This window comes from Nerophis ophidion, linkage group LG08 (assembly GCF_033978795.1).
Source record: "Nerophis ophidion isolate RoL-2023_Sa linkage group LG08, RoL_Noph_v1.0, whole genome shotgun sequence".
NCBI lineage: Eukaryota > Metazoa > Chordata > Actinopteri > Syngnathiformes > Syngnathidae > Nerophis > Nerophis ophidion.
In genome coordinates, this window is record NC_084618.1 from 24494735 (window position 1) to 24513413 (window position 18679).

An 18679-nucleotide genomic window follows, 5' to 3' on the forward strand; every position below is an offset into this window, starting at 1 on the left:
ACAGCCTATTTCTTTTTTCATTATTTCCAATGACATTAAAATAAAGTACACTATTTTTTGTTATTTCATTAATTAGCTGGGATAGGCGCCAGCGCCCCCCGTGACCCCGAAAGGGAATAAGCGGTAGAAAATGGATGGATGGATGGATTAATTATTTTGTTAATGTTACACAGCAGGAACAAGACGTTAAAACAACGTTGAGAACTTGACGACGTTTAATCAATGTTGGGTTCTGATGTTGATTTGACCATTGAAATTTGGTCATTTCCCAACCGATATTCTACAACAAAAATACAACGTAGAAACAACACGATTTTTGACGACGTTTAATCAACGTTGGGTTCTGACGTCTATTTGACCATTGAATTTTGGTAATTTCCTAACTAAAATTCTACAACACAAATACAATGTTGAAACATGCTTTTGACGACGTTTAATCAATGTTGAGTGCTGACGTTGATTTAACCATTGAATTTTGGTCATTTTTCAACCAATATTCTACAACACAAATACAACGTTGAAACAACATGATTTTTGACGACGTTTAATCAATGTTGGGTTCTGACGTTGACTTGACCATTGAATTTTGGTCATTTCCTAACTAATATTCTACAACACAAATACAACGTTGAAACAAAATGATTTTTGACGACGTTTAATCAATGTTGGGTTCTGAGATTGATTTGACCATTGAAATTTTGGTCATTTTACCAACAAACAACATTGATCCAACATTAGACCCCAACGTTGTCTCAATTTACAAATACAACTATTTTGCAACGTTGTTCAGAAGTCAGTCAACGTTATATCAATGTCTTGTGCCTGCTAGGTACCGTATTTTTCGGAGTATAAGTCGCACCTGCCGAAAATGCATAATAAAGAAGGAAAAAAACATATATAAGTCACACTGGAGTATAGGTCACATTTTTGAGGGAAATTTATTTGATAAAACCCAACACCAAGAATAGACATTTGAAAGGCAATTTAAAATAAATAAAGAATAGTGAACAACAGGCTGACTAAGTGTACGTTATATGAAGCATAAGTAACCAACTGAGAAGGTGCCTGGTATGTTAACGTAACATATTATGGTAAGAGTCATTCAAATAACTATAACATATAGAACATGTTATACGTTTACCAAAAAAACTGTCACTCCTAATTGCTAAATCCGAAGAAATCTTATATGTCCAGTCTCTTACGTGAATGAGCTAAATAATATTATTTGATATTTTCCGGTATTGTGTTAATAATTTCACACATAAGTCGCTCCTGAGTAAAAGTCGTACACTCGGCCAAACTATGAAAAAAACTGCGACTTATAGTCCGAAAAATACAGTAATCAAGATTTTTAAATTATTTTTCTTAGTGATTTTTATATGTTTTATGTATTATTTTTTAATATAAAAATCGTTTTCTTTAATATATCCAAGTGTCATTTTTATCTTGCCCTGATGTGGGATCTGAGCCGAGGATGTCGTTGTGACTTGTGCAGCCCTCTGAGAAACTTGTGATTAAAGGCTATATAAATGAATGTTGATTGATTGATTGATTAATAATATTTGGGACAATTTGCAATTGAGGCCCTCCGGCCTGTGATTGGCCAAAATGACCGCACAATTAGAAGCTATAGCGCCACCTGCTGCAGTGGCGTGTGGACGAGATACGGAAAGGTTGTCGGTGAGCGCTGGAGAGAATAGGTAAGTGTGGCGCTGCTGCCATCAACACATATAATCTCTTAACTGAGCCCATTGAAAGCTGGGTCCCGGGGGTTAATTCCTCCATCAGTCCACGTTTGAATCAACTCCTGACTCACATTGAGATGAAAGCCGCCTCCCCCTACAAAGTCCCAGGACTCGGGCCGGGACTCGGACCCGAGCGGATTATTGCATGTTGGACCTCCATCGGGACAGCCAAACTGAAAAGAAAAACAATAATTAGAGATAATTGCTTGTGTCCAAACACCAGCACCCCCCCACCACCACTCCTCCGTGTCCTTTCATGGCATGTGAGCTGGAATGAAAGACCCCCCCTCTCTCCCTCACACACACACACACACACACACACACACACAAACCCCCTAGTCCACACACACATTCAAAGACCCCCCCGCCCTGTTTTGACAGCTGGGCAGGCAAACATAATTTGTGACAGCTGAACTGAAACGTCTTCAACCGCAGACCAGTTGAGGAAGAAGATCTTCCTTGGAAGTGTTGGGAGGGCGACCAGAAGAAGAAGACGAAAAGGTGAAGAAGAAAAAGTCTGAGGAGAAAAAGAACAGGGAGAACAAGTAGGAGAGAAAGGAGAAGACAAAATGGTGAAGATGGAAAAGGAAATAAAGAAGAAAAACATTAAGGAGCAGGAGAAGAAAAAGGAGAACGAAGAAATATATGGAGAAGGAGAGATAGATAGATAGATAGATAGATAGATAGATAGATAGATAGATAGATAGATAGATAGATAGATAGATAGATAGATAGATAGATAGATAGATAGATAGATAGATAGAGTTCCCTCAGGAAAATTAAAATAAAAGGAGAGAAGAAGAAGCAAAATATGGAAAAGTAGAAAGAGAAAATGAGGTGGAGAAGAGGGAGAACAAGTTGGAGAGGAAGAAGGAGAAGGAGGGGCAGAGGAGAAAAAGTAGAAATACGATGTAGGAATAGGACAAGAAGAAAAGGCAACAAAGAAAAGATGAGAAGGAAGAGGAGGAGAAAAATAGATGTAAGAAGAAAAGGAGATGAAGAAAAAGCCCAGAGAATAAGAATAGGGAGAACAAGTAGGAAGAAGGAAGAAAAAGGAGGAGGAAGACAACGAGGTGAAAAAGAAAAGGAGAAGATGTAGAAATAGGGGGAAAAAATCAAGAAAGAAGGGATGAGAATTAGGATGATGAAGATGAACAAAAGAAGATGTAAGAAGAGGAGGATAAGTAGGAGACAATTAGAAAAAGATTGGATAAAAAGAAAAGGGAGAACAAGTTGGAAAGGAAGAAGAAGGAAAAAGAGAAAGAGGAGAAAAAGAAGAAAGAGAATATGTAGGAATAGGAGAAGGACAACAGAAATAAAAGGCAATAAAGAAGGTATGAGAAGGAGGAGAAAAAGAAATGCAAGAAGAGAAAGAGAAAAAGACTGGAGAAAAAGAGGGAGGGAGAACAAGTAGGAGAAGAAGAAGAAAAAGAAGGGGGAGGAGGAAGAGATAAAGACGATGAAAGAGGAGGAGAAGAAGGAGGAGAAAGTGAGAAAGAGAAGAATAAAAAGACTGGAGGAAAAGAAGAGAGAACAAGGAAGAATAAGTAGGAGAAAGAGAAAGAGAAACAGAAGATGGGAATAGGAGAAGGACAACAACAAGAAAACTTCATAAAGAAGGGATGAGAAGGAGGAGAAGAAAATATATGTAAGAATAAAAAGCCTGGAGAGGAATAGGAAGAACAAGTGGGAGAGGAAGAAGAAAAAGAAGGAGGAAGAGAAAGAGGTGGAAAAAGACAAGGAGACGACTAGCAGAGGGAATAAAAGAAGCAAAGGCAAGGATGAAAGGATGAGAGGGAGGAGAAAGAAGCGGAGAAAAATAAGATGTAAGAGGAGATTGGAGGAGGAGAAAATGAAAAACAGAAAAATGAGAAAAAGGAGAAAGAGAAGATGTAGGAGTAGGAGAAAGAAAATAAAGAAGGGATGAGAAGGAGGAGGAGAAAAAGAAATTCAAGAAGAGGAAGTGAAAAAGAAAAAGACTGGAGATGAAAAAGCGGGAGAATACAAAAGGGAGAAGGGGAAGGTGAAAAACAAAAATAAGGAGAAGAAGAAGCAAAGAAGGAGAAGAAGAAGAGCGTAGAGGAGAAGAGGGAGAAAAAGAAGCAAAGTAGGAGAAGAAGAAGAGGGTAGAGGAGAAGAGGGAGAAGAAGAAGCAAAGTAGGAGAAGAAGAAGAAAAGGGTAGAGAAGAAGAAGGAGAAGATGAGAAAAGGGAGGAGATAAAGAAGAGAAGGAGAAGAAGATGGTGGAGGAGAAGAGGGAGAAGACGAAAAAAAGAAGAGAAGAAGAAGCAAAGGAGGAGAAGAAGAATATGGTGGAGAAGAAGAAGAGGGAGAAGAAGAGAAAAAGGAGGAGAAGTAGAAGAGGGTGGAGGAGAAGAGGGAGAAGAAGAGAAAAGGAAAAGAAGAAGAAGAGGGAGGTGGAGGTGGAGGAGAAGAAGAGAAAAAGGAGGAGAGCTGCAAACATGGTTGAACATGGTGTCATGGCGTCTTTGACACATTGGGTTAATTTGCTGCTCCCCGCCGCTGACCTTTGACCCGCAGAGACAGGAGGTCGCAGTGGGCAGGGAGTGAGACAGCTCAAATCATGGCGGGTCAAAGGTCACCTGCAGGGACATTCTAGAACCATATGTGGGAGCAAACATAAATCTTCTTCTTCTATGTCCTCCATCTTGCTGTAAATATTATTCAAAATAACAACTCTTCATTTCATGTACACTTTATTTTACTGTAAGTATTAATAACACTTTAAACATTTTGTGTACACTTTTTATCCGACTGGAAATATTATTCATAATAACTTTAAACATTTCATGTACATGTTTTAACCTACTGTAAATATTAACAACACTAAACATTTCTTGTACACTTTTTATCTTACTGCAAATATTACTAACACTTTAAACATTTCATGTACAATTTTTATAAAAGTTTTATCTTACTGTTAAAATAATTAATAATAAGGAAGCATTTAATGTACACTTTTTATAAACTTGTATCTTACTGTAAATATTAATAACACTAAACACTTCATGTATACTTTTCATAAACAGTTTATTTTATTTTAAATATTAATAACACTTTAAACATTTCTGTACACTTTTTATAAACTTTTATCTTACTGTAAATATTAATAACACTTTAAACATTTCACGTACAATTTTTATAAAGGTTTTATCTTACTGTTATAATAATAACTAAACATTTAATGTACACTTTTTTATAAACTTGTATCTTACTGTAAATATCAATAACACTTTAAACACTTCATGTACACTTTTTATAAACAGTTTATTTTATTGTAAATAATAACACTTTAAACATTTCATGTATACTTTTTATAAACAGTTTTTTTATTGCAAATATGAATAACACCTTAAAAAAATCTGTACGCTTTTTATAACCTTTTGTCTTACTGTAAATATTATTAATATCACTTAAAAAAATTCATGTACACTTTTTATATACTTTTTATCTTACTGTAAATATTATTAATAATAACTTTAGACATTTTGTGTACACTTTTTATCTTACTGTAAATATTAATAATAAGTTTAAACCTTTAAAGTACACTTTTTATAAAGGTTTTATCTTACTGTAAATATTATTAATGATAACATAGCTAAACATTTAATGTACACTTTTTTATAAAGTTGTATCTTCCTGTAAATATAAATAACACTTTAAACATTTAATGTACACTTTTTATAAACAGTTTATTTTATTGTAAATATTAATAACACTAAACATTTCTGTACACTTTTTATAAACTTTTATCTTACTGTAAATATTATTAATAATCACACTTTGAACATTTCATGTACACTTTTTATATACTTTTTATCTTACTCTAAATATTATTAATAATAACTAAACATTTTTTGTACAGTTTTTTATCTTACTGTAAATATTAATAATAACTTAAAACATTTCAAGTACACTTTTTATAACCATTTTATCTTACAGTAAATATTAACTTTAAACATTACATGTGATTTTTTTGTAAACGTTTATCTTACTGTAAATATTAGTAACAGTTTAAACATTTCATGTACACTTTTTTATAAACATTTTTATTTTATTGTACATAATAATAACCCTTTGAAGATTTCTGTACACTTTATAAACTTTTATCTTACTGTAAATATTATTATTAATAATACTTTAAAGATTACATGTACACTTTTTAATATACTTGTTATCTTACTGTAAATACTACAAAAAATGTAAACATTTCATGTACACTTTTTAAGAAACTTTTATCTTACTGTTAGTAATAACACTTTAAACATTTCATGTACACTTTTCATAAACTTGTTATTTTACTATACAAATAATAATATTTTAAACATTTCCTGTACACTTTTTTAAAATAAACTTTTAATTCTTCTGTAATTATTAATGTCACTTTAAACATTTCATGAACGCTTAATAAACTTTTTATCTTACTTGAAATATAATTAATAACACAAAAAAAATTGCTGTACACTAAATACACTTTTTGATCTTACTGTCAGTATTAATAATGTCACCGTAAACATTTCCTGTTTGCTTTTTATGAACTGTTTATCTTTCAGTAAAAAAATAATTTAGCTTTAGACATTTTCTGTACACTTAATAAACTTTTCATGAGGGCCACACTTTGACCCTGGAACAGACTATTGTGGCCCAATGGCGTTGGAGTGAAACTTTAGCCCCATGTGTTGCCTTCACTGACAGGCCAGGCCCTCTTCTTAAACATGCAACAAGTGTCATAGTTATTATGTACAGTGACAGTCTGGGGACACTTTGTGTTATTCAATGACAAGGAGTCCTTAAACTTTTGACAAGTGCTGAACATGAATAATTGACATTTGTAATATGATGGAAAATTACTTATTTATTGATTAAATTATTTAGTGTTGTCTATGATACACAATTCCTATTGGCCACTTCATTAGGGACACCTTCACCCCAAGATCTGTATTAAAACTACACATAATAAATAATGCTTGTTTTTGGACATATTTTTTATAATGTGTCAATATATAAATATGATGACAAAAACACAATAGCAGGGGTGTACTATATAAATATTGTACAGTGTGCTCAAGTTATGTCTATCATGTTTGCAAAAATGCAAAAGTGGAATGGTTTTGTGTGCAATTAATGACATTATTTGTCTTTTTAATGAACAATAAAAGCAATATATGAAATATAAATTATATAATTAAAAAAACCCAACATGAAATAAAAACAAATTTTTACTGGAAAAACGAATTAATTAATAATGTTTGTGACGTCACCGTTAGTCGGCTGCGCGCCTTTGAGTCAAGTGGTCACCCGCGTGCACGCGCTTGCGTAAGTGCATTGTGGACTTGTGACATGACGTCATTTCAGCAAAGGTTTCAACAACTGACGTAAAAACTAGACAAGTTACATCGCTATGTGAATATTTAACTACTCTTCACTTTCTATATAAAACTGTCATTTTAATTTTGAGACATGTTTTGTCCATGATTTTGAGACTACAATAGTGACATTTATATTTAATTTAAAATGTGCATTTTAAAAATAACAGAAGCACAGAATAATTACGATATAGCTCACTTGAAAGTTTACAATAAATAGTTTGTTTTATTTTACCATTTTGACAAATAATTATGTACTCATCTTTTAGTATATTAGGAACCTTAATTTTTAGTCACCGTGGTTTATACTGTAATTATACATTTGCAAAGTATATTTGTCAAAAAACGCAGAAATAGGCTGGCAAATATGGTATGCCTATCAAACTCATAAATGGTGATAAATATACAAATAAAAGATTTCGGAAAGTTAAGAGAGGCCTTGCAAACACATCTGTTGCGTTCATGCTCTCGATACAGAAGCGGAGAAATGAGCACTATTCATTCCAATCTTAATTTGAAGCTTCCTCCTTCAATGTGTAATACATTTTAAAAATGTTACAATCAAATAAATCATTTCGGGGGTTTTTTGCAGGTGGGGCGACAAAAGAGTTGTTTTCTATTTGGAAGTAAAACGTTTAGAAAATGTATAACGTTTCCACGCAACTTTAAAACGCTTCTTTCCTTTCTTTTCAATCCCTGCAGCGTGTTCTACAAACACACGCACACACACACACACGCACACACTCGCACACACACACACACGCACACACTCGCACACACGCACGCACTTAAATTCAAAGTAACACAAGTCAAGTGTTGCTGCTGTTTTTGTGCAAATAATTCAAAGCTTCGCTGAAGAAGTATTTTCCTTTTACTGTGGAAGTAAAGGAGTCATTTATAAAAGTCATTTCCACCACAAAAAAAAAAAAAACATTTTAAAAAATACTCCAAAGGTAAGTCATAATTACGAGGTAAAAAGTCGAAATTGTGAGATAAAAAAGTCAAAATTATGAGATAAGAAAACCACAATTATGAGATAAAAATTATGAGATAAGAAAAATGAAATTATGAGATTCTAAAAAACTCATAAATATGAGCTAATGACGAGGGAAGAAGCCAAATCTTATAAATTCCATCTCATAATTATGACATTTTCCCTCATAATGTCGACTTGTTCTGTCATAATTATGACTTTTTATTGATTCAGTATGTTTTTATCTCATGATTATAAAATTTTCTCTCATAATTATGACTTTTATCTCATAATTATGATTTTTTTTATTGTTTTAGTATGTTTTTATCTCATAATTATAAAATGTTATCTTATAATGTCGACTATTTCTGTCATAACTATGACTCTTATCTCATAATTATGTTTTATTGTTTCAGTATGTTTTTATCTCATAATTATAAAATTTTCTCTCATAATGTCAACTTTTTGTTTTATAATGACTTATCTCATAATGATGACTTTTTATTGTTTCAGTATGTTTTTATCTCATAATTATAACCTTTTCTCTCACAATGTCGACTTTTTCGTTTACAATATGACTTTTATCTCATAATTTTGACTGTTTATCGCTTTATTATGAGTTTTTTTCAATGTTGTAATTACAACTTGTTATCTCATAATTACAACTTTTTAATCTCGTAATTTCGATTTTATTTTATATTTAAGTTTTTTATCTCATGGTTTTTGCTTTCATAATTTTTAATTTTATCTCACAATTCAGAGTTGTATCTCTTTATGTCTTTATTTTTTTAAATGTTGACTTTTTAATATTATTACAACTTTTTTCTCAGGATTTAGACTTTATTTTAGCATTTTAGTTTGTATCTCAATTGTGATTTGTAATCTCATAACAGACTCTATCTAATAATTATGACTTTTTATCTCATAATTATGACTTTTTATCTGTAATTTACGATTTTTAATCCCATAATTGTGACTTTTTATCTCATAATTACGACTTTTTATCTCATAGTAACAACTTAACATAATAATTATGATTTTTTTATTTGACTTAGCATTTGGTGAATTTTATTATTCTTTTTTATCCCACAATTATGACTTTTTATGTCATAATTTCGTTTTTTAATCTCATAATTATGATTTACCATTGAGGTATTTTCAAGTCTTTGTTTTATCTCATATGAATGACCTATTATCTCACAATTTTGACTTTCTTATCTCGTAATTTGTACTTTAAATCTTATAATTATGACTTTCTTGTCTCATAACTTGTATTTATTATCTTATAAGTATGACTTAACCCTGGGGTATTTTGTCAGTGGCGGAAACAGGCATGTGTGACTGTTAATGTATATTTAAATATCAATAAAAGTTGATATCATTGTAAATTTAGCAGAATTGTTTAAATACGTTTTTCATTTGATTTTAGAAAAAAAATGATTTACTCTGTGTAACGTCAGGTCTTAAAATAAACACCGAAGACAATTAAAATCAATAAATTGCCTTCACAAATTGAGACATTACAAATGACAAATGACTTGCTCTTTTTTCCTTAATAGAACCAAACACTTTTTCTCCATTAGGGACATCATGGAAATAGTCTGTTCCAGGGTCAAACTGAGGCCACCATAAAGCCTTTATCAAGTGTACATGCAATGCTCTTAGTCACATTTTATTAATCTTAACTGTCATAAGAGCATAAAAAAGATGTTAACAGATGTCTAATATTAAAATAAAACATTAATGAATGTCAAAGGGGACTATTTTTTTTTTTTTACTTTGGGAAATTTACAAGTGTAAAAAAAGAAGTTAATGGTTAAAAGAAAGAAGTAATTTGTGTCAAATGTGCTCATCACACAAAAACGACAGTTTTAAAGTGTTTTTACCGGTAACACACTGTTTTGTTTATTTGTAGTTTTATTGCTACAGTGCTAACACTTAGCGGCACACTTAGAAACGTCATGCTAGGTTAGCATACGCGCTGAGGAAAAACTGAAGTTGACGTGACAGATTGTGGGAGAAACTCTTCTTTTAAGACGTGGAGCAAAGCCTTTTTTTTTATCTTGTGTGGTAAGGAGTCATTTATATATATAATGCGGGTCAGTGCAGTATGTATAACATACATAAAGAAGAATTTTACTTTACGACGTGATGAAAAGCCGCGATTCCCGAAGTGAGCGTTTTTGAGCGTCTCTTGTGTTAAAAATGTAGCAAAACAGTGAAGGAAATTTTTTTTCCCTGCTCAGAAAAAGGCACATTTTACTGTTAGAACGTTAATAAAAAGTCCCATTTGCACAATGGTGGACCTGTAGGACATTTGCTATAAACAGAGGTGGTGAAAGTACCCAAAAAATTTACTCAAGTAAGAGTACCGTTATACTTCAGAATAATATGACACAAGTAAAATTAAAAAGTAGTCATCAAAATAATTACTTGAGTAAGAGTAAGTATTACGCACAAAAAATTACTCAAGTGTTGAGTAACTTCTGATTTTTTAGTAGCTATTTTTAATGGTTCAAGACCTACAATTAGTTGACATGACCGTGTGTGTGTAAAACATAAAATCAATTTACAATCTGTTGCAAAATGTTTTCTCTAGTTACAAGTGGAATTCTTGTTAGTTGAAATGTGAACATTTATACTGATACACGACAGCACATTATATAAATGTTCTTTTTACTAGTTTGAAAGTAATCATTTTTACAGTCAGTACGTTTATACGCTCTAAATTGGTACGATTTGTCAAATAATTCAGTTTCTTCTAGAATCTTAGAGAAAATGTAATTCAAAACATGTGTTTGCACGTACAACACTTAAGACCTTCAGTATATCTGTACGTGGAATTAAACTATGGAATGGATTAAGCAAAGCAATCAAACATTGTACTAATTTGATCCAGTTCAAGAAACTCTTCAAACTTAAGGTGTTTGCAAAGTTCAAAGAAGAAGAACCATGATAAACATTCTGAATTTATTTCATCCATCCATTCATTTTTTCATAAAAATCTTACTCATCTCACCATATGAAATGTAACTTATACTTCAGCGAATATTATCTCTTTATTTTTATTGTGATTTCTTATGGAGTATATTGTGAATACATTGGGGACAGGAAGTGAACACAAGTTTTAGCAACTCATATAAAAGAAAAGAGGTAGGATTAAATAAACTCTGGTTCTTCCTACTCTTTTTCGAACACGTTGAAAAGAGAAACTGGAAATTGTGATGTATCATGTTGTATGCTTGCATGTTCGAAATAAACTCAAACTGTATGTTCACAGCTACATGTGAAGTTGCAGCTTCCATGCTCTTATCTCTGATGTGACTGTTGGCCATTTGCAGTGTGCCTCTCCTACACTTGGGGGCGATGGTGGTCATTTCAGCTTGTTTAGCTTTGTGGAAATGCAGTGTTGATTGATTGATTGAAACTTTTATTAGTAGATTGCACAGTACAGTACATATTTCGTACAATTGAGCCCTAAATGGTAACACCCGAATAAGTTTTTCAACTTGTTTACGTCGGGGCCCACGTAATCAATTCATGGTAAAGAAGAAGTAGAAGAAGAGAATGTTACCTGCTCATAAGTTAGCGCTAGTAAGTTTCAAGCACACTAACAAATGCTGGGTTATTTTGATAACCCAATATATGAGTTGCGAGTGTTGGGTTAAATTTTGGAGTTATTTTCATGAAGAGCAATCCATTTTTTGGGTTGTAAGGGTTTTATTTTAACTCGATTTCTGGGTTTTCAAATCTATGAACCATTATTGGGTTGTTTTTCAATGAGTAATGCATTTTTGGGTAAAAGGTTTTTTTTTAATTAAAAAGGTAATTTAAGGGAATTTTATTATGGATTAATCTATTTAAGATTAATTACAATCACACATCTTATGTACATAATAATTGAGCATGCTGTTTAGCAGTGGTTCTCAAATGGGGGTACGTGTACCCCTGGGGGTACTTGAAGGTATGCCAAGGGGTACGTGAGATTTTTCAAAAATATTCTAAAAATAGCAACAAATCAAAAATCCTTTATAAATATATTTATTGAATAATACTTCAACAAAATATGAATGTAAGTTCATAAACTGTGAAAAGAAATGCAACAATGCAATATTCAGTGTTGAAGGCTACATTTTTTGTGGGCATGTTACATAAATATTGATGTTAAAGATTTCTTTTTTTGTGAAGAAATGTTTAGAATAAAGTTCATGAATCCAGATAGATCTCTATTACAATCCCCAAAGAGGGCACTTTAAGTTGATGATTACTTCTTTGTGTAGAAATTTTTATTTATAATTGAATCACTTGTTTATTTTTCAACAAGTTTTTACTTATTTTTATATCTTTTTTTCCAAATAGTTCAAGAAAGACCACTACAAATGAGAAATATTTTGCACTCTTATACAATTTAATAAATCAGAAACTGATGACGTTGTGCTGTATTTTACTTTATCTCTTTTTTTCAACCAAAAATGCTTTACTCTGATTAGGGGGTACTTGAATTAAAAAAATGTTCACAGGGGGTACATCACTGAAAAAAGGTTGAGAACCACTGCTGTATTTGACTACCATGACCATACAAGGCAATTTTTATAAAAAACATGTCACTCATATCTTGCTTTTGAGTATATTTTAATGGAATAAAAATAATTTCGATCAGTAGTTGGGAAGGAGTTGGAAAAAACATTGGTAAAATGTATAACTTTTAACCAACTATTGGGTCAAGGAAAACTAAATTGCACAACCCAATAGTTGGGTTTGGAATAACTCAAAATTGTAGTGAGCATAACTTAGCTTTCGTGTTAAATAAATTAAACCCAATAGTTGGGTTATGAAACACCCAACATTGAGTTAGCATAAATCAACTTTTGGGTTAAATAATTCAACCTGATAGTTTGGTTGGGAATAACCGAACATTAAGTTATCATTAATCAACTTTTTGGTAAAATATTTCAACTCCAAAGTTAGGTTGAAAAAATTAACCCAAAATGTTGAGTTAAAATGACTCAAATAACAGGATCGTACTTTTCTGAACCAACAGTTGGGTTAATATTTTTATGTGTGTACAACTTTCCACTGCTATTTAGTGTTGTTGGTAATGTTTTATACTTAATTGACACTTAGGGTTATTAGATCATTAAAAAATAAAAAATGCTATTTTAGTCAACAGGAGGCGCTGGTGTCGTGTCACGTAATTAAATAGTCTTATTTTGGGAACATTCTGACACTTGTTAAACAAGTAGGTTTCTATTTTATCAGACCACTGACCAGTGTTACTTTTGACAGTGTTTTATAGTCTTTTGGCGAAAATGTATTTCAGTTTTAGTCAAATTTAAGCCATGTAAAAAATTTTAGTCGATTAAATCCCTCAACATTTTAGTGGACTAAATTAGAGTAAATTTTGCTTACTAAAAAATAAAATATAACAGACAAAGCATCGTTGAAGTTGCCTTGAAAGCACTTTTATTTAATACTTATTATTGCAACTAAATTCAAAACACCTGCATTCTATAAATATTGCAATAAGTATATTTCACACTAACCTTATGGTGTGTTATTGTTTTAGCTGAAATTAAGCTTCTTTTTTTTCCAAACGTTGAATAATATTTGACTAAAATGGTCACATGAAAAAACAAACTCGTTTTATTCTAGATTGGCAGGCAAGTACTACAAAGGTAGTGGTTGAATAAGCAGTCTTGCTCCTTTTTTACCGTCTGACTCATTTGAAAATATTAGTTTAGGCCTACATTATTTTCCGGACTATAAGGCGCATTTAAAATCCTTTTTTTTTTTTTTTTTCATCAAAACGACAGTGCGCCTTATAACCCGGTGCGCCTAATGTAAGGAATAATTCTTGTTTCGCTTACCGATCCCAAGCTATTTTATTTGGTACATGGTGTAATGATAAGTGTGACCAGTAGATGGGGGTCACACATAAGAGATACATGTAGACTGCAATATTATGGCAGTCACACACAAGAGCTAGTGTAGACTGTAATATGACTCTAGTAAACACCAACAATTTATATGTTCCATTGAAAATATAGAACCATACACATGGCGCTCAAAAATCTATCAAAATGTTTTAGTACGACTTTGGTAAGCTATGAAGCTGCACCGCTTGATGGATTGTACTGTGCTTCAACATACAAGTATTATTATAGTGTGTATATAAGTTAAGACATTATCTGGCATTTTGTTTCACAATATTATGCAAAAGAAACTTTTGTTACCGTCTAGTACCTTCTGAAAAATTGCTTGCGTCCGCCTTTGTAGTCCGTACAGACACCATAGTCGATAAGCTTCTTCTTTTTCTCTATCTTCTTTTTATGGGACATTCATCCTTCACTGTTGCCATTTCTAATATAAAGTAGTGTAAAGTTCTTAAATATGTTTGCCATGGAAGCGCTAAAACATACCGGTGTAGTGTGTTTACATTATACACCCAAGGAACTTTAGTTATCGGACGTTTTTTCACAGGACACATTTCCGGCGGATGAGGGGATGTCGCTTCATTATTGATGTAAGTAAAGTCTGAATGTCATTAAAACAGTTAGCTCCATCTTTTGACACTTCGTCCACTCCCATCCTTGCACGCTACACCACTACAATAAAGATGGCGGGGAGAAGACGCTGTCAAAGATGAGCCACGTGAATAAGACCGCCCACAAAACGGCCCATCTTGAAGCGACTGTCAGAAAGCGGCTTGAAGATGGTCTGTAAAACATAACATTTTGACTAAAGAACCACCATTACATGTTATGTAGACCCTAGTACGGGTCAGTGACGCATTTGATACCGGGACGCATAGAAACATTGATTAATTTATAAACTACCGCTTTTTCTCCAACTAAACACACCAATAAGCTTGCTAAAAGATGTATATCGAAACTCCTTTGTTAAAAGTACATGGGACAATGCACATTAATGGAAATATTAAATGATAATGTTCCCGACTGTAGCCAAAGACTAATTTAAAATATTTTTTGGGCTCTTTTTATCTGCCACATGTAGAAAGCCGGTCGGTGAAAATAATGCATACATTAAACCGGTCCCTGGTAGAATAAAGGTTGGGGAACCCTGATGTAGACCACAAGAAATTGTTTTAAATGTAGAAAAAAAAATCATACTATGGCCCCTTTAATGCGCTTTATAATCTAGTGCGCTTTATGTTTGAAAAAAGATCGAAAATAGACCATTCGTCGACAGTGCGCCTTGTTATCCGGTGCGCCCTATGGTCAGGAAAATACGGTACTTACTGTTGTGTAGCTGTCCTGATGATTAGTCTGGTAAAATGTCTTCATCAGTCTTCTCTGTCTTCCAGGTGTTGAAGACATATTGAAATATGTGAACAATACAGTAGGGAAGTAACAATATAATATAGCAAAATTATCACTGTGATCAAAATAATTGCAGTATTGTGGAATGTTCTCCAAAAGCTTTTTAAACATAACTGAAATGTTGTCTGTCTATCTGTGTTGGCCCTGCGATGAGCTGGCGTCTTGTCCAGGGTGTACCTTGCCTTACGCCCGATTGTAACCGAGATAGGCTCCAGCGCCCCCCGAGAGGAATAAGCGGTACAAAATGGATGGATGGATGAAATAAGTAGACACACTGTTATTAAAGGCCTACTGAAATGAGATTTTCTTATTTAAACGGGGATAGCAGGTCCATTCTATGTGTCATACTTGATCATTTCGCGATATTGCCATATTTTTTCTGAAAGGATTTAGTAGAGAACATCGACGATAAAGTTTGCAACTCTTGGTCGCTAATAAAAAAGCCTTGCCTGTACCGGAAGTAGCAGACGATGTGTGCGTGACGTCACGGGTTGTGGAGCTCCTCACATCCTCACATTGTTTACAATCATGGCCACCAGCAGCGAGAGCGATTCGGACCGAGAAAGCGAAGATTTCCCCATTAATTTAAGCGAGGATGAAAGATTTGTGGATGAGGATGTTGAGATTGAAGGACTAGAAAAAAAAAAAGGCGAGGGCAGTGGGAGCGATTCAGATGTTATAAGACACATTTACTAGGATAATTCTGGAAAATCCCTTATCTGCTTATTGTGTTACTAGTGTTTTAGTGAGATTATATGGTACCTGAAAGTCGGAGGGGTGTGGCCACGGGTGTGGTGACCGCCAGTTTCTCCTATGGGAGGAGGTGAGAGAGTCTGCAGCTGCAAGAGGACGCAAGCTCCGCTCAGGTCTACAATAAGAAACGACTTATTACCACAATTTTCTCACCGAAACCTGCCGGGTGAAATGTGGTCGGGAACCATTTTCGCTTGACCGCTCTGTTCCATAGCAAAGCTTCACCTTCAGGAATGTAAACAAGGAAACACCGGCTGTGTTTGTGTTGCTAAAGGCGGCCGTAATACACCGCTTCCCACCTACATCTTTCTTCTTTGACTTCTCCATTATTAAATGAACAAATTGCAAAAGATTCAGCAACACAGATGTCCAGAATACTGTGTAATTATGCGATTAAAGCAGACTATTTATAGCTTGAATCAGGCAGGAAAAAAATGTCCGCTACAATCCGAGACGTCGCACGCATGCGTCACCATACCGACATTTTCATAAGGATACTTCACGCGAAATTTAAAATTGCAATTTAGTAAACTAAAAAGGCCGTATTTGCATCTGTTGCAATGTTAATATTTCATCATGGATATATAAACTATCAGACTGCGTGGTCAGTAGTAGTGGGTTTCAGTAGGCGCCTACTGAAACAATTTTAAAATTTTAAATTTCCCGCGGAGTTTCTTGTTGAAAACGTCGCGGAATGATGACGCAGAATGATGACGCGTATGATGACGCGTGTTTGTGACGTCTCGGGTTGTAGCGGACATATTAGCCCAGACATATTACACAGTATTTTGGACATCTATTTTGCTAAATCTTTTGCAATTCGTTCAATTAATAATGGAGACTATAAAGAACAATGCTGTTGGTGGAAAGCGGTGTATTGCAGCTGCCTTTAGCACCGAAACACAGACGGTGTTTCTTTGTTTGTTGTGAAGCTTTAACACAGAGCGGTCAAGGGAACATGTTTCTCTACGTCAACCAGCAAGTTTTTGGATGGGAAAATTGTGATATTAAGTCGGCTCTTACCGGAGACTTGAGAGGATTATGCGACCTCCTCCTGTAGCTGTCAAAAAGGCAGCTGTGATCTTGTCTTCCATTGGCTTCTCTCAGAGACACTGGGGTTCTCCGCTGCCCTCCGACTTTCAGGTATGACTCTATAATTTCACTAAAACACTATTAACACAATAAGCAGATAAGGGATTTTCCAGAATTATCCTAATAAATTTGTCTAATAACATCTGAATCGCTCACACTGCTGTCGCCTGGAGCCGTCGCCTTTTTCTTTCTTTTTTAGTGCTTCACTATAACTTTCCTTAACCACGAATCTTTCATCCTGGCTCAAATAAATGGGGAACTCGTCGCTTTCTCAGTCCGAATTGCATTTGCTGCTGGTGGCTATGATTATAAACATTGTGAGGATGTGAGGAGCCCTACAACCCGTGACGTCACGCGCACATCGTCTGCTACTTCCGGTACAGGCAAGGCTTTTTTATTAGCGACCAAAAGTTGCGAACTTTATCGTCGATGTTCTCTACTAAATCCTTTCAGCAAAAATACGGCAATATCGCGAAATGATAAAGTATGACACATAGAATGGACCTGCTATCCCCATTTAAATAAGAAAATCTCATTTCAGTAGGCCTTTAATAGCTATAAATGTTTACTGTTGTATTGAAAATATTACTTTTTCCTGTAGCACTTTAAGATTTATTTAAATAAAAAGGGCGTGGTGAATAAAATCGCTTAAAAATGATGATTTATTTTGCGGCGTGTGTTGTCCTACTCTGTTCAGGGGCACTTGAACGCACCATGCGGCACTTCCAGTGTCTTTTCCTCCTCGTCAAAAGTCCGTGCTAAGAGAGCACAGCTTGTTGGTTTAATATCCACAACTGAACAAATGTGTTGCTCTGACACTAATTTGTCTATTTAAGTTTATATTGGGGTTGTTTTTTTTTAACACAGGGGAAAGAAGAGTCTTGTTTTTGTGTTAGCATTTAAGCTATCGAGCTGGCACCAGCCAGTCAGCCTTGAGTTTATCAAAATACAGTTATCAATATCGGTATTTACATCATTTTCATTTAGAATGATAACATTAACCGTCGGGAGTTTTGCCGCCGTCATTACTATTTACCGTTTATCGTTGCATCCCGACAGTATTGTCTTGTTTCCCGGTGAAAAATCCAAACAATGTGCCTTTACTAGTTGTAGTTCTGATTGGCTTCCCGCCGTGAGGTTCCGTCTGATTGGTCAACTGGAGAGTCACGTGTCACCTGGAGTCACGTGTCATTAAAGCTTACTTTTGATTGGCCACAGAAAAGCCACCGACAAAGACCTTTTAAATCTTATAGACTTTCCTTTTTTTTAACAATTGTAAGGACAATAAAAGAGCACCTGATCCCAAATGTTCTTATAATAGCAGAAATAATGTTTGTGATATTGTTTGTAAGTGTGTTTTATTATGGTGACAACACATGGCATATTTAC

General features: G+C 34.0%; 1 long non-coding RNA gene across 1 annotated transcript in view; it reads right to left on the bottom strand.

Moving 5' to 3' along the window:
- The window catches only part of LOC133557032 (uncharacterized), a 105633-nt gene extending 87230 nt beyond the window's left edge, over window positions 1-18403 (bottom strand). The window contains exons 1-2 of the long non-coding RNA XR_009807653.1: window positions 18327-18403; window positions 1817-1918 (exon numbers count right to left, since the gene is read on the bottom strand). This is a non-coding gene — a long non-coding RNA (uncharacterized LOC133557032). The remainder of the gene's footprint in view (window positions 1-1816; window positions 1919-18326) is intronic.
- Window positions 18404-18679: the final 276 nt, after the last annotated feature.